The following is an 18,105-nucleotide window of genomic DNA, read 5'->3' on the forward strand; positions in this document are numbered from 1 at the left end:
ATGTCCTGTATCCAAGACAAGTCCAATTATTCAGCATAAGCCAGCTTCCGATAGTCCGGCACTAGCCAGCCTCTGAAAATCCAGCACAAGCTAGCTATCCAGGTACTTCGCCCAAGTGACTGTCATTATTTTGTTTGACCAGCTGCTACTCCATCACGGCGGAGTGGCCCAGTGGGTCCACATTCCCCACAGCTGGGACATAGTCAAAGGTACAAGCACAGGAATTCCAAACAATCAATCAGCAGGATTTCATTATAAAGCTAGCAGGAACCAAATTGCTCAAGCAATAATTAAATTAGAGAGAGGTCCCTTTACACCCTAGGTGGATAAGTAGGCATGCACTGGCCCTTTAATTGTACGAGGGTCAGTTCAAGTGCACTAGGAAGTGCAGGTGGAAAGTGGCGGCACTGGAGAGCACGACCAGCCTGGAGTGATAGAGGGATGCAGAGACGGTCAAGAGCCAGAGGACGCCGGGAAGAGGTAAGTATACGGTGCATCCGGGGAGCAGTGACCTTACAATGACTCAACCCTGAATTCATAATTGCCATTGGGATCATGTTAAACAGATCTGCATTACATATTATTAGAGTACAGAAGATAGATAGATAGATAGATAGATAGATAGATAGATAGATAGATAGATAGATAGATAGATAGATAGATAGATAGATAGATAGATAGATAGATAGATAGATAGATAGATAGATAGATAGATAGATAGATAGATGATAGATAGATACAAAATATTTGAAGAATATACAAGAACTAGTGGAGAACTTTGGTTTAGAAAATATTGGAAGTTCTATTAACTCTGTAGTGTCCCAACTTTTTTATTTCATTTTCGGTGTGTGGGTTTTTCTCTACTACACATTCCTCTGATCTATAGATATCTACAAATACTTGACTAATGCAACTATGACAAAGTCCTTCTAGGGAGTGGGGTACCGAAATTTTCCAACTGGGAAGAAGTAGGAGTTGTAGATGAAAGCCCAGAGAGAGGCTCAGATACACAGGATTAACATAAAAAGATTTTTCTCAGAGCTGCCCCCATGTTTTCTCCAACAGGCCTGTAGAATATAAATGACTGCGCCTGCCATGCTGAGGATGACTTGTGCGCTGTGAATAGAAAACAGAAGAAACTGCAAACGTATTTTTTTTTCTGAAAAATGGGAGAGAATGAAATCAGATGGCTATAAGGATAGGATGTTCTACACTCACACATTTCAAGTCATAAAATAATAAAGGTTGGTGCATTTTACTCACATAGTGATAAAAAAAATGACTGGCAAGTTTAGACTGTTCCGTATATTACTGTCATGCAGGGCTGCCATCAGGAATTTCTGGGCCCCATACTGCCAATGAGTCTGGGCCCCCGCCCCCCTCGTTATTAGGAGGGGGGGGTGAAATGTAAAGGAGCGGAGCAGGGCAGAGACAGGAGGTGGGTGTCGGAGTGCAAAGGGGAGAGACTAAGTGCCAGGGCTGGGAGAACTGAAGGTAGCAGTGGTAGCCAAGGGGGAGACGCAACCTAACAGGGGCTCTGTGGAGTGACAGGGAAGAGGTGTGTGTGTGTGTGTGTGTGTGTGTGTAGAATCTGTCAGGGTGTAGGAGGGAAATATAAACAAAAATCATTGCACTGAAGCCCTATACACAGCAGAGTCACTCACCAAAATGTAGTCCCTAAGATCTCCCACCGCCACGGGCATGTCTGGATGATGCTTTTGCATTCTCTTCACACGCTGCACACACGTCATCTGTGTAAAAACCACACAACAAAATTAATTCAGACACCAAACCAGAAAAAAATTCAGATCCTAGACCAGACCTGTTAGGTAATTCAGACACCTTTCCACCAGACCCCTACCTGTGGCCAGAGTTTAGCATTTAGACTTTTATCTACAGGGGGGCTGTGTCTGGAGCTATCTACAGGGGGCAGTGTGTGGAACTATCTACAGGGGGGGGTTGTGTGGCACTATCTACAGGGCGGTGTGTGTGGCACTATCTACTGGGGGGTGTATGTGGTACTATCTACAGGGGGGGTGTGTGGCACTATCTACAGGGGGGGGTGTGTGGCGCTATCTACAGGGGGTGTGAACGCTATTTACAGGGGTTGTGTGTGGCGCTATCTACAGGGGGCTGTGTGTGGCGCTATCTACAGGGGAGGTGTGTGGCACTATCTACAGGGGGGTGTGTGGCACTATCTACAGGGGTGTGTGTGGCACTATGTACTGGGGTGTGTGTGGCGCTATGTACAGGCGGGTGTGTGTGGCGCTATCTACAGGGGGCTGTGTGTGGTGCTATCTACAGGGGTGGGTGTGGCGCTATCTACAGGGTGGGTGTGGCGCTATCTACATGGGATTGTGTGGTGCCATCTACAGGGGGCAGTGTGTGGCACTATCTACAGGGGAGTGTGTGTGTGTGGCGCTATCTACAGGGGGTATGTTTGGCGCTAACTACAGGGGAGTGTGTGGCACTCTCTACAGGGGATTCCAGTCCAGGAGGAGACCCTGACCTCACTGTCCATATATGGACAGTGACCTCAGGGGCTACCTCTAGGAGAGGAATCCCCGGCCAGAGTGTCGGCAACTCTCTGGCCGGGGATTCCGCTCCTGGATGGGTGAATGGCAGAGCAGGAAGCTGATACTTTCCTGCTCTGAATATGGCAGTGGCTGAGACACGTCTGGGACAGTAATTTGCCGGGACTGCATCTGTGGATTCAGGACAGTCCCTGCAAATTCAGGACTGTTGCTAACTTTGCCTCCGATATAAGCTTTCTCCCCCTGCCCAGGTATACTCTCTCCTTCCTCTACCCCTCCCCATGTATAATTTCTCCCATCCCTTCAGATATCATCACTTTTCACCCAATTATTACCCCCCCCCCCATTGTATAATACCTCCTCCGGTGGAGGGATGTCACGATACCAGAATTTGGACTTCGGTACCGATGCTTTGTGTAGTATTGCGATTTCGATAACAAAGCGATACTTTGCCAACAGTAATAAAAAAACAAAACAGTTCTTCCATTTCTGATGTGAGGCGCGGGGTGTGATGGTAAATTTAACCTCCATGTGCCTCACATTAATAGTAATTAACCCCATCATGTTCCTCAATTATAATGGGTTAATGTGTAAGGTACATGATGGGGTTAATTACTATTAATGTGAGGCACATGGAGGTTAAATTCATCACACCTCGTGCCCCACATTATTAAGTGAAAGAAGTGTTTATTTTATTTTTTACAGCGTACACATCATAAATGACGCAAAAAAATTGTTGTGCAGGTTATTACGGCCGCGCCAATACTGAATGTGTGTATATTTTATGTATTGAGACTTATTTTAATGTGTTTTGTAAAAAAGGTGTAGGTGTATATTTTTTTTATTTAACATTACTTTATGTTTTTACTTTATTTTTTAAACTTTAATGTACTGGTATATATCTATATACGGATAGTACACAGGCAGTTGTTAGGACAGACCTGAGTATGCCCTAACAGGAAATATGGTAGGACAGTCCTGGGGTCCTTCATTGGACCCTGGCTGTCTGCCCATATATGGTATGTCCCTCAATCGCGTCACAGGGATTCCTGCGACGCGATCCAAGGGGCATCCCCCCTTCTTATTTTCCCCTGAAAGCTGCAGTCAGCTTTGATCGCAGCATTCAGGGGAATAGCGGCGGAGATGAGAGGTTTCTTTGATCTCTGCCTTTATAGAGTGGGACTGTGGCTGTGTAATACAACCATTGCCCCGCCCCGCACGCGGTCAGCACGAGGTGATGCGGGCGGCGCTGCACTAATGAGCGGGGGTTCAGGCACTGAAGACAGAACATGTGGGGGTGTTTTGTAGTGCGGCCGCCATGTTCTGTTTTCAGTGCCGCCGCTCATTAGTGCAGCGCTGGCCGCATTGCATCATCCTTGCGGCGCGCACATGTCAGGACTCTGGAGCGGGGCCGTAACTGTATCACACAGCCGCAGCTCCGCTCTCATACATTCATGTATTACAATATTGAGCTGTGCGGCCGCACAGCTTAGTATCGAAATACATGAAATAACGGTATCGAACCGTTTGGGGGTGCACGGTATCGAAACCGTATCAAAGTTTTGATGCATCGTGCATCCCTACTCAAGTGCCATCCTCCCTCCATTATTATCTCCTTCCCACTCTAGCATAATTTCCCTCCCTACCCAATGCCATCTCCCTGCCCCATTATCATCTCCCTGCTCCCATTATCATCTCCATGCCCCCATTATCATCTCCCTGCCCCCATTATCATCTCCCTGCCCCCATTATCATCTCCCTGCCCCCATTATCATCTCCCTGCCCCATTATCATCTCCCTGCCCCCATTATCATCTCCCTGCCCCCATTATCATCTCCCTGCCCCCATTATCATCTCCCTGCCCCCATTATCATCTCCCTGCCCCATTATCATCTCCCTGCCCCCATTATCATCTAACTCTACCCCCATTATCATCTCCCTGCCCCCATTATCATCTCCCTGCCCCCATTATCATCTAACTCTACCCCCTCCCCATAGAAAGCACGTCTGTATTAGTTCACACTGCAGCATAGGATTGTATCACTATCAGCTCTACGATGGCTCTTTTCTCCTGTCCTGTGTAAACAGAGGGAGAAGACAGGTTTATTGCACATGTTACACAGGACGGGAGATAAGAGCCGTAGAGCTGATACAATCCTACACTGCAGTGTTAACATAATACAGAGGTGGGTAAGATATTTACTTTCTATGGGGGCAGGAGGAGATTTTTTCAGGAGGCTCCGGGCAGCAGCAGCCGGACACAGACATAACTTAGTACTCACTGTGTCTGAAGAAGAAGACGACGACTGCTGCTGCTGCTGGACGTATCCTCCGAGGCTGAGCTCATAACTCCCGCTGCTGTGATGTCTCCTCCCCACACGCTGTCACGCTGTTGTGGAGGAGGAGGGGCGGGCACATCTCACTCTCCAGCGGGCCCTTACGGTTTCATTCTGATGTAATGAACGGGCCCCTGCTTCGTGATGGGACCTGTTCCTTTCACCGAAATGAAATCGTACGAGCCACACTGCCGTGAGTCTATTAATTCCAGCGGCAGAGTGCGGGCCCCTTTTTTTTTAATTTATGCCCGGGCCCCTCACTGCAGTACCCCCAGTACCCCCCTGATGGCGGCCCTGCTGTCATGTATTATAACTTACGACTCTGTGACTTCCACTTTGAGATAAACAAATGCTAATATTTTAATCAGTCCGTATGTTGTTCCAGGAGTAGATTGTATCCTGAATGTAATGTGCTGCCAGATGGCTGAGCGCTGTGTTCAAACCACGCCACCTTACTGGTATAAGAAGAAATACAATGGAGAGGTGTGTTAGAATAGTGGAGCTAAACTAAAGTGATGTTTACCAGACTGAGCAATCATAATATAAGTTTCATTTCTTAATCTATCTATCTATCTATCTATCTATCTATCTATCTATCTATCTATCTATCTATCTATCTATCTATCACATATCTATCTATCTATCTATCTATCTATCTATCTATCTATCTATCTATCCATCCATCCATCCATCTATCTATCTCATATTAATCAACCAATCAATTATCTTTCTTTCTTATATCTTTTTGTCTATGATCTATCTATTCAAAAAGCCTCATTTACTTGAACTACAATACTAGATACCGCCCATGCACAAAAGTGGTGCTTTTTATGGGGGGGGGAGCGGTCCCTTTTTTCCTAATCTCATACAACCCCTGTAAACACATTGTGGTGCAGAGTAAAAACATGCCATTCCTCAGCACTTGGCATCATTACTGACGACCACTGTTGGCACCATGTTGGAAGACAATTCCGTTCATATGAATAGATGCCCTTGCTTCTTATTTCGTCAAAATGATCCTTCAGGCTTCTATAGTTATTTGATTGGTTCACCATTATTTTGTTCACCTCTGGCTGCAATAAGCAGCACATAATTATAGCCTATGCAAATTGGACATTGTCATTATTTTTAGATATGTCGACAACTACCCATCCCCCGTTAATAAGTGAACAGGAGGAAGAACTTGATGAAATTAGACATTCCTTATATAAGCGACTTGTCATTCCTACTGCACGAAGTCTAGAACGATATCTGACATTCTGTATGTTTTGAGCTGCCACATTAGGATTTTTTAAGAAATTTTTATACGGAAAATCATTCTGCCAAACATGTATTACTTGTATCACTTACTGACATATTTTTAATTGGCAACTGACATTCAATAAACAATGTAACTTTTCCTCTTAAAGTGACACTGCCATGAAAAATGTGTTCCCATTTTGTGCTCCTTAACATGACACAGTCCACTATACTGATAATGAGATGGAAAATCGTAGTCATTACCTAATATAATGTGGATGTTGGAATTGTGAAAGAAATGGAGAGGCTGGGGTGATATGTATTACATAAAGGGGTTGTCCGTCTGTTCCATCTGAGTTTATGCTATAGAGCGACAAATCCCCCTGTATAGACATAAAGTTAAGTGATAAAACTTGACTTTTTTCAGCCACCACTAGAGGGAGCTTAGAAGCTTACTGCATACTATTTTATTACTTAGTTCAATATTTAAATATTGTAGTATGCTCTAAGCTCCCTCTAGTGGAGGCTGTTAGAAGCCAGTATTTTAGAATTCCACTCTCTCTTTTCAGAGGTTCTGGTGCTCTATTTCAGAAAAACTGATTGTTGAACCTAAAAACAACATGGTGTTAATTGGTGGACATTCATTTAACAGCAATCCAACATCTTGGTGGAAATGGGCGCCAGCAAAGATGTATATGTTGTGTTATCCCATCAACCCAACCATAAATATGAGTGTTCCTTCAATTAAAGAGACACTGAAAATATATATAAACGTGAACCTTATAAACACTTTATAAAACGTACACCTATGCATCTAACCATTGAGGTAGTGATCATGGAGGAAGATATTGTGTGACAATCCCTGCACCCATGTCACTAGCCCCTTATGTCAGTTGTGTGTCAGTAGCCCCATTGAAGAACACTAGAGACAGCCTTTGCCCAGGCTGAAATGGCTGATAAGAGAGAATACAGTTGTGTTCACCCTTACAGATGTAGCCATCTTTATCTTGACTTTTAATGCGTTAAACACAGTGTCAAGAAAGTTTAGGTTGACTTTTTTATTGGCTTTTCAATGGCTTTTGTCGTGTGATATCACACTGCGTCAAGTTATCAGAGTCAAGATAAAAATGGCTACATCCGCACTTTAGCTGAAATTTGGCTAAGGACTCCAATTTCACAAATTCAATACAAATTCAATACAAACAAATTCAATACAATATCGCGATATGCTAGCAAATGACTCGACAAGCTGCAATTCACATCACAACCACTGGGTGTCCAAACATAGACAGATACAGCATAGACATCTCATGACAGAGTATCACAAAATCTTGGTTTTTCTCAAAGCCGATCATCTCCCGCCACACATCTCAGGATATGTTGAGATATGAGGAAAGGTAAGGAAGAACACATCTGTATTAGATTGCATTTAAAGCAAATGTATATAAGATAAGCATGTACCTAAATGACTATTGTTATATACTGTAGATTATTTTATATAGAACATATATCTATATAAAACATTCTATATAACATAATATAATCAATTTAAAGTATCTATATAAAAATAACCTCCTATACTTTAGAACAATTCAGAAATGTAATATCGGTGCCACCTTAAATCTGACTGAGACACAGGGAGGAATTCTATACCAAGGGGTTAAGTTCACTTGAAATTCCCTCGAGCAAAGTGCATCTGATAGATTTTGAAATGCTAATAACACATAGAGAGAGGACGTGTTGGGCGTGAAGAATTTTACCTCGGGAAAGACGGTTCACAACACAGGAGCCTGGGAGAAGCTGCTAGATGGCTTTATATTGTATAGAAAATATGGTAAAGCGTTGCGAGCAGCGGCCCATTGATACATGAGTCATGATATAGATATTCTGTGCGTTTGGCTCCTTTCATCCACCAACATTGATTATCTGTTACATCGGAGTCCCAGGCCGCTCAGGAACGTTTTCGGCAGACATAATTTTAAAGTTGTAGGCACTTTCGGCAAGTCATTATTTTAATGCCTAATCTAGGAAAAAGCCATTACATTCTCCTTGATAGCACTCTAGTGACCCCGTAAAACAAAACCCTACTACTTATACCACCAATAATCATCACCTCTGCTGTGGACAGTATTTCCCAATACACTTCATCCTTCTCACTGCAGCTACTTCTCTCCCTCTTTCTCTCTGCAGCTGTTTTTCAAGCTCTGAGATGTAGGGATTCATAAACCATTATGAGCAGCATAAAAAGCAGCTTGAAATTCATTTAGCTTTTTCTTGCCCTGGTATGTGGAGGCCGTAGTTATCTCCCTGTTCATGATTTATCCATGAAAAAGTCAGAGACCTGCTGGTTATTAAGAAGTTTTTTAATATAGTGGCAACAAAGTCAGCAGAACCGTACATATCATCACTTCTATTGTTCCCTCACCTCATTGGAGCTAGGTAGCACGGCGGCTCGGTGGCTAAGGTCTTGGTTTTGAACAGGGGCGGACATACCGCATGTGCAGCCGGTGCAGCTGCACAAGGGCCCCGCGTGGGAAGGGGGCCCGTTCAGTGGCGTAACTACCACAGTAGCAGCCGTAGCAGCTGCTACGGGGCCCGCGGCATGGGGGGGCCCGTGTCGCCCTGACAGGCACATTACATTTTATGTACCAGGCCTGGCGGCACGGGCCCCCTCATGCCTAGTAGCATCACAACACTAGGCATGAGGGGAGGGAGGGGGCGGGGGCCCGGTGATAGCCGCCACACTGCACTACCAATCGGGAGGGAGGGGGCGGGTGCCCGGGCCCGGTGATAGCCGCTACACTGCACTGCCAATCTGGCACAGATGAATAGGACAGGACGGCGATGCTGGTGGTAGGAGGAGCGCTCAGGCAGGGGAGAGGACAGGGGGCGGTGCGACGTAAGACTTCGGGCGGCTGGACAGTACAGTCAGGACTGCCGGAGAACTCATAGGATGAGCGGAGGACAGACACAGGACGAGTGGAGGACGTGCAGACTGCAGAGGACAGGTAGATGAAGTTAAAAAGTTCATGTCAGAAGGGAGAAGTTTTTATGTAGAAAAATCTGCCTCATAATTCCTTCCGGAATTTTGAGGCATATTTTGACCTGCCGGTAGAACACTTCCCGCGTTTTTCATTGCGTTTTTTTGTGGCGTTTTTCGGCCATCGGGCCGTGGGCAGGGAAACGCAGCAAAAAACGCATTTTCTGCCTGCCATTGTTGTCAATGGGAAGTCAGAGACAGAAACGCCCGAAGAAAGGGCATTGCGCTTCTTTTTCCCGCATGCGGTTTTTACTGCTCACAGGAAAAATTTCATGGATTTCAATGGGAGGCACTTTCTGACGTTTTTCGCGAAAAAAACCTCAGTGTGAACTCCCCCTAACACAGGGGCGTAACTACTGCTATAGCAGCCGTAGCGGCTGCTACGGGGCCGCGGCATGAGGGGGCCCGCGTCACCTGCCGGCACGGGCCCCCACCTTGGCCGGAATCTCCGCTAGCTGCCGCTATGGCTGCTACAGCGCGATGCCACGGAACACTACGGCAGAGCAGGGAGTATCTCCCCGCTCTGCCATTAAACATAAGACATGTATCCCCTATCCACAGGATAGGGGATACGTGTGTGATCGCTGGCATTGATAGGGAGAACGGGGGACCGAAAGTCCCCTGAAGTTCTCCATCACAAACCTCGGACTTCCGGGGTCTGTGTCGGCAGCTCCGTAGAAATGAATGGAGCGCCGGTCACACTTGAGCTGCGCAGACACCGGAAGTCAGAGGTGAGTGATGGAGAACTTCGGGGGACTTTCGGTCCCCCGCTCTCCCTATCAATGCCAGCGATCACACATGTATCCCCTATCCTGTGGATAGGGGATACATGTCTTTTGTCTTTTCACACTGTAGGTCGCATTTTTTTGAGTGATTGGGGGTGTATGGCGTTCCCTACAGGGGGGGGCTGTATAGCGTTCCCTACAGGGGGGGGCTGTAAGGCGTTCCCTACAGGGGGGGCTGTATAGCGTTCCCTACAGGGGGGGCTGTATAGCGTTCCCTACAGGGGGGTCTGTATGGCGTTCCCTAAAGGGGGGTCTGTATGGCGTTCCCTACAGGGGGGGGCTGTATGACTTTCCCTACAGACCCCCCCTGTAGGGAACGCCATACAGAACCCCTGTAGATAACGCCATACAGACCCCACTGTAGATAACGCCATAAAGTCCCCCCTGTAGATAACACCATACAGCCCCCTGTAGATAACGCCATACAGCCCCCCTGTAGATAACGCCATACAGCCCCCTCTGTAGATAGCGCCATACAGTCCCCCCTGTAGATAGCGCCATACAGTCCCCCCTGTAGATAGCGCCATACAGTCCCCCCTGTAGATAGCGCCATACAGTCCCCCCTGTAGATAGCGCCATACAGTCCCCCCTGTAGATAGCGCCATACAGACCCCCCTGTAGATAGCGCCATACAGACCCCTCTGTAGATAGCGCCATACAGTCCCCCCTGTAGATAACGCCATACAGCCCCCTCTGTTGATAGCGCCATACAGTCCCCCCTGTAGATAACGCCATACAGCCCCCTCTGTAGATATCTTGAGATTCAGTCCTGCTTGATAGGTAACAGTGCAGTAAGCTAAGCATGATAAGATCATCTAAATTATTGCATCTCAGTTGCATGAGTGCTTTGTGTTATATTCAATGATTCAATTTAACCTAAGTCTCTAAATGTGGGCAAAGAAAATAAAAAAACTATACTCACCTCCTCCCTCGCCTCCGTTCACCCGCCGCAGCCCCCATCCTCCTGTCTCGGTCTGTGTTACAAGTGTACAAGGCTGCACTGGTGACGCGCTGCCGATGGCACGTGACCGCTGCTGCCAATAACTCCTCATTGGTGTGCTGCTGAGGACAGTAGTTCCACAGCAAATCGCTGTTGAGGGCATTGATTGGCTGCAGCGGTCATGTGCCATCGACCGCGCGTCACCACAGCAGCTTTGTAAACACAGAAAGGGATAGGGGCTGCGGAGGGGGAACGGAGGCGCCGGAGGAGGTGAGTATAGGTTTTTCATTTTCTTTGCCCACATTTAGGGACTTAGTTTAGATAAGAATTTAACCCGGAAAAAAATGTGTTACTTGTGTTCTAAACTGGTAATAAAATGTACAATATAAATCTTCCTTCATAATTTTTATTAGTAAGGTTTATTTTTATATGCATATATATGTTTAGGTAACTTTGTCGGTATTGGGGGGGGGGGCGGGGGGGCCCTGGCACATTATCTGCACAGGGGCCTTTTGCAGTCTGTGTCCGCCACTGGTTTTGAATACGACCAAGGGCAACATCTTAATCAAGACTAGGTTAATTGGTTCTAGTGTATGATGTGTGTGTGATAAGGACATTAAAGGGGTCTTCCGAGCTTATGAAAAAAAAGTAAAGTACCTGTATGTGTCTGAATGCTCATTAGGTGATGCCACCATAGCTCAGAAGTGGTTATTTTTTGGTTTTCATTATGTTGTCCAGCTCTTTGCAGCACTGTTGTTCATTTTGCTAGTACTGGCTGTGCGTAGGATTACCAGGTAAAGAACTACAGTTCCCAAGATTCCTCTCCCCTCTCACAGACATTGCCTATATTTACAGCTGAATGCATGCCCTTCTATTACAAGGAGTAAGGTAGTGCTGTAATCATTCACTGTCTACTGCTGAAACACAGCTTTGCTGTTCTGCTGCTAGACTCTGCACTATCTGCTGCCCAGCATGTGAAACACGATCCCTCCAAAGAGAGAGAGAGAGAGGAGCGAGCAGTGGGGAAAAAAGAAGCATGTGACTTGTGATGTCCAGGACTTCAGGGAAGGGCACAGGGGAGATAACCCCATGTTCAATGTACGAGACGTCACACAAGCAGATGATAAACAACAGAAGCATCTGTCAACCATGTGTACACCATTTTTATAGACTGGATAACCCCTTTAAATCATGAGGAATGATGAGACTCAATGCACAGTTACTGCTGCTATATAAGCAATAGAAATAAATTCAGTCTAAAATGTCAAATTCGTAGCTCTTCGTCCCGCAATACCAACTTTTCAGTTTTCATGGCAAGGATCTAGGTACCAAAGAAGCAGCGGTTGCATTAGGACCCTTGGAGAGAAGGGTCAGCAGAGGTTGTTTAAATCATCCTTCTTTATGGCTGAACCTCTGCAGGATAACCCACAATTGCGTTGTTTTTTTTTCCCTGTCTTGGTCCTATGACCTCCTGAAGCAGTTTGTATAATGGACCAGAAGATCATTTCGTTTTTTGCCTTGAGTATTGTTACAGATTTTAATTCTGTTCACATGGAAATAAATTGCTGCTGGTTTTATAACACAACAAGGAGGTTTCTGCTAGAGAAGGTGCTGCAGTTGAAGTGTGGACTGTATTTTCTATACTTAGGTCATACTCTAGCTGGCCTGCATTCTCCTCACACTGCGAGTGCAGAATATCTGACTTGGTAAATTCCCATTCATCATCACAACCCTGACAGCTGCAGTGTGTTTGTCTAGCAAGGTCTGTCTGCATAAACTCTACATCTCTCACACGGCCTCGCAGAAATTCTCCCAGCCCGACACATGTGTTTGCTAAAAAGAACTTTTGACATTTCATTCATTTGGCAGTAGGAAAATAAACAGCTGAGATAAGTTTAATTTACTGTAGACATATAAATCAGCTTAAATGGCTGATAGTTAAGTAGATGAGCAGAGCTTTTCCGAACCCATAAGCTGAATGCTGGAGGGAGAATAACTTGTATATCACGTGTAACTAGAGAAGTCTTCAGGACTTCAGCATCTCCAACTAAAGTCTTGAAAAGTCTACACTTTCCGTGGGAGATGTTGTCCAAGGTTCTGAAAATAATAAATCTGCAGAAGGAGATGCTGTCCAAGGTCAAGAAAAGATTACACCCTTAGTTAGAGATGCTGTCCATGGTCCTTAAAAGACTACACCTTCAGTTGGAGATGTTGTCCAAGGTCCTTAAAAGGCTACACCCCCAGTTGGAGATGTTGTCCAAGGTCCTTAAAAGGCTACACCTTCAGTTGGAGATGCTGTCCAAAGTCCTCAAAAGACTACACCTTCAGTTGGAGATGCTGTCCAAGGTCCTTAAAATACTACACCCCCAGTTGGAGATGTTGTCCAAGGTCCTTAAAAGGCTACACCCCCAGTTGGAGATGCTGTCCAATGTCCTTAAAATACTACACCCCCAGTTGGAGATGTTGTCCAAGGTCCTTAAAAGACTACACCTTCAGTTGGAGATGCTGTCCAAGGTCCTTAAAATACTACACCCCCAGTTGGAGATGTTGTCCAAGGTCCTTAAAAGACTACACCCCCAGTTGGAGATGCTGTCCAATGTCCTTAAAAGACTACACCCCCAGTTGGAGATGCTGTCCAAGGTCCTGAAAAGACTACACCCCCAGTTGGAGATGCTGTCCAAGGTCATTAAAAGACTACACCCCCAGTTGGAGAAGCTGTCCAAGGTCCTGAAAAGACAACACCCCAGTTGAAGATACTGTCCAAGGTCCTGAAGACTTCTTTTAACCTTGGAAAGCTAGGTGTAGTCTTTTCAGAACCTTGGACAGCATCTCCAACTGGAGGCATAGTTTTTTTTTTAGGAGCTTGGACAACATCTCACACTGAAAGTGTAGTCTTTTGTAGAGTTTGGGATAGCATTTCCAACTGAAGGTGTAGTATTTTCAGGACCTTGGACAGCAGGCAGTAATTTTCAGAAGCTTGGACAGCATCTACAATGAAGGTGTAGTCTGTTTTCTTTGCAACCAATCCAGGCCTTGATCACCTATCTCAGAGCTGTGGCTTCTTTTTCTCATTAGGCATATGTCTTCCCAGTGTTGGACTCCATATTTTGGGTCCACTAGAGGAATTTATTTTAGGGGCCCATTCTCAAAATAAGTTCACCACCACCCACTTATACAGAACAAGTGCATGCAATGGCCATATTATAAATAGGAATTAAAGGGGACGACGACACATTGATGGCCTATTCTTACGATAAGGCTGCATTGCATTCTCTAAAATTAGGAGATGCAGAGATCTAGCTAAAGGGGCGCAAAGGTTGTAGTCGCACCAGGGTCCATCTGCCATATTACAGGACTCTGGTATTATAAGCGGCACATGGGGTTGGGCTCCCTTTAATCTACTGAAACCACTGTATCAAAATAACTACGATCCATTAAAAATCAACTACCTAATGAATCCTGTCAGATTGCCCCAGGATCGTAAAATAGGGTTTGCTTGTTCTTCCAGAAACAGCGCCACACTTGTCTATAGGCTGTTTCTGGTATTACAGCTCAGCTCTATTCAAGTGAATACTTCAATACCAGATACAGTCCAAGTCCATTGCCAAAAGTGGCGCTGTTTAAGGAAAGATAATGTGCTAAAAGGAATAACCAGTTAAAATGGGAATCAGTATATTGCATATGGGTCTTGCTATCCATATTTATGCAGTAGGAACTATAGCTGCAGTAAGATTTGAGTATAAGCATGGCATGTGCCCTGGATTCTGGGTGCCAGAGGGAGCGCTAATAAGCCACCCTAAGCCGGAGCATTCAGATATGGCAGCAAACTGAATATTTGCCCCGATAAAGGAAAGCTAGCAACTACAACTACAAATATATATTTAATTAAGAGGGGTACCTATAAGGGATGCAGAGGTAGCAGATGCACCCGCACTGGTCCCTTAGAGGGTTCAAAGCCCCTCTGCTACATAAGAAGACGTCAGTATTATAAATGGCACTCAGCAGGTGGGGCCAGATTTTTCTTGGGCCCCGGAGCTTCAGGTTACACATTTGATTTGATTGTTTATGTTGATTTAATGTCTTGTTTTTAGTAATTATTCGGACGAAAGCTTTTAATAGGATAATTAGGAAATCATAACACAACACTTTTCCGGATTTCTTCCATGTAATCTGCAGGCTCCTGTCAACATCTCAGATGTTTTTTTTCCATTGTGTAAATAGTAAAAAAATAATATATGTAAAAATAAAGTAAGACAGACGTAATTGTTTCCAAGTTTCTATGACGACCAGATGTTTTTCCTCCGGTAGACAAAAGCTCTTATTTAATATCTTCTGCGATAAGGATGTTTACCGCGTTCATTGTACAGACGGTTTTATAAAAAAAATAAATTAAGACGCTCTAATTAGCTGATACTTATCTGCTCCGAAAGAAATTGATATCCCATAGTTTTATAGAATGACATTAACAAAACTCTAGAACGGCGGCAAAACACAGTTTATCCGTTATCTGCCTGGTGAATTGTGAAGACAGTGGCGGCGTACCGTCCATAGAGGCCGAGCACACAACTGCTAGGGGGCCCATGGTGAGAGGGGGTCCGACTCAACTGCTTCTACTGCTCTCCGACATACAGTCATAGTGTGGCATGTCGCAGGTGGGCACATCTGATGACATAACTCACCAGTGTAGGTCCACCTAAAAAAGTTAAATGGGTTATGTGGGGACCAAAAATTATTATCAGTGTAGTCCCTGCAGTATGTGAAAGTGCACTGATATTGGCTAAACAATTAAAATCACCTTTGATAATTACTCCTACTGGTGTGCATGGTACTTTCTTTCATCATATTGGATTTGGCCCCTACGCATGCACCCACACGAAAACCTAGTGCAGTCTGAACACTCCCAAACCCTGCAGTATGTAAGTACACTCGCTAATATACATGCCGGTCCCCCTTCGCGCTGATTCTGAGATTTTCATCTATCTTTATAGCGCTGCCGGGGGACCGGATGTCTAGTTGCACAGTCTTCTTTGATGACGATACGACTCTTCGTAATGTGACCGACCCTGCTGTAATCTATGTACAAGCGGGAGCAGTACAACGATTACATAGAGTACAGCGGGGTTGGTCACGTGATGAAGAGTCGTGTTGTCATCAAATAAGTCTGTGCCACGAGAATTTTGGTCCTCCGGCAGCACTATAAAAATCTATGAAAATCTCAGAAATCGGCACGACGGGGGACCGGAATGTATATTAGTGAATGTACCATTTTAAGTGGTCACTCCAATATTACATATATATATATATATATATATATATATACATATATATATATATATATACATACCCCACTAGTCCCTTAGAAAAACTTTCCAGTCCTCAAAGTTCTAAGCCGGGAGTGGGGACCATTCTGAAATTTCTGTCTATGCCCCTGTTTGGAGGTCTTATAGGACCTATTAAGAGTAACTGGTCTCTAAATAAAGAAGAAAACACAGTATTTTAACTATAGATTGAAAAATGCCTTTTTATTATATCTTACGCTCATGGGGGGGAGGGAAGTTGAATAAAATATACAATGAAGGGAAACACAATTATGTTTTCTTCAATATTTTAGTTCTGGAACAGCATTTCGTCACCAAGACACACTGAAATTGCACACAACATGCCACCCCCCCCCCACCCCCCCCCCTTCAAATGTGGCTTTTTCAAAATCAAACTTTAGGTTTTGCCTCCGGCCGTAATAAAAGCGTTATGAATTATATATGCTGGGGACCAATGAAAAATCTCTCATTTGGTTGTGATTAAAAATCTGCTTTCTGTTGGCGGCACGTTCTTCACTCACACAGAATTGCATTATCCATCAGTGTTGGATTCCTATTTGATCCTGATACATTTTGGTTTTAGGTTTTCACTCTCAAATAAAAGCCTATTACAGTTATGGAAATAATTCAATCCATCTCACATGGAAAATATTGTTAAGTAATATACAAATTAGCCTTAGCATTGTGTAAAATCCAATGGACTGCACCTTACTGAGTCATTGGCTGTTGACTTCCACAAATACAAATTGGAATTGTACATACGGATTTAGGAGCTACATCCATTTCTTTTGTCTTGATAATTTGCCGTCGGATGAGCAATTTGTACACAAAAACTTGACCCTATTGTCTGGAAGATACAAACAGAAGAAACGACTTCTAATTACCTCTTCAGTCCTTTCCTGAATGCTCTATTATAACTACTTTCCTTTATTAGCCTAACAATGGTCCTTTATTTACAGAGAGAAGCTGAAAATCCAAATTATTTTCTTTAAAGGGGTTATGTGGGGAACGAAAATTATTAGCAGTGTCCCCCGTCGCTCTGATTCTGAGATTTTCAGACATTTTTATAGCGCTGGCGGGGTACCGGAAGTCTAGTTGCACAGTCTTCTTTGATTATGACGATATGACTCTTCATGTGACCGACCCCGCTGTAGTCTATGTGCAAGCAGGAGCAGTACAGTGAGTACATAGAGTACGGCGGGGCCGGTAACATGACGAAGAGTCATATCATCATCAAAGAAGACTGTGCAACTAGACTTCCGGTCCCCCGGCAGTGCTATAAAAATCTATGAAAATCTCAGAATTAGCGCGACAGGGACCAGAGTGTATATTAGCAAGTGTACTCACATACTGCAGGGACTACACTTCCCACTCGCTGGGATTCGTTACTGGAGCAGATGGAACAGCTTGGAATAAGTTGTAGGTGAGTAATTTAGTAGCAGGAGATATTTTTACAATTTATATATTTGTGAATGCATGTTGGGGAACATACTGGTGGTATAATGCCTTGGTGGCACATCAAACACGTGCATACTATAGACGCAGACTATGCATTGAGCCTGACCTGGTTGGTCCAATCATCTTTGTTACTGTGTGGCGAGAATCTGGGCCAGATTCCCCTCTATGTGGAAACTGCTTTTTTTTGTAAACGAGGTGGGTGGGGATTTGGCCCAAACGGTCCTGGAAATCCATGGTGGGGGAAACCAACTCTAGGCCCTTCTGCGCTGGGTGGCAAAACCTGGCACTATAAAAGGGGACCCATTTTGATCTATGCTATAGGGCCCCATCACTTCTATGTATACCACTGCATACTGGTACAATGAAAATGTTACTGAAGATTCGGGACAACAGGAGATACTTTCTCCTTCTTATTTAACTCCTGATTCCCCACAGACACTATATTAATATTTCAT

At 44.7% G+C, this 18,105-nt stretch overlaps 1 long non-coding RNA gene across 1 annotated transcript; it reads right to left on the minus strand.

The window, feature by feature from the left end:
• Window positions 1-859: 859 nt before the first annotated feature.
• Window positions 860-5,021, minus strand: LOC142656496 (uncharacterized). Its single transcript, XR_012849699.1, has 3 exons — window positions 4,817-5,021; window positions 1,665-1,751; window positions 860-1,116 (listed from the first exon to the last, which is right to left on the minus strand). It is a non-coding gene; the product is annotated as an uncharacterized LOC142656496 (long non-coding RNA).
• Between the last annotated feature and the right edge of the window lie 13,084 nt (window positions 5,022-18,105).

The sequence above is a fragment of the Rhinoderma darwinii genome, chromosome 6 (assembly GCF_050947455.1).
Source record: "Rhinoderma darwinii isolate aRhiDar2 chromosome 6, aRhiDar2.hap1, whole genome shotgun sequence".
Classification (NCBI taxonomy): Eukaryota; Metazoa; Chordata; class Amphibia; order Anura; family Rhinodermatidae; genus Rhinoderma; species Rhinoderma darwinii.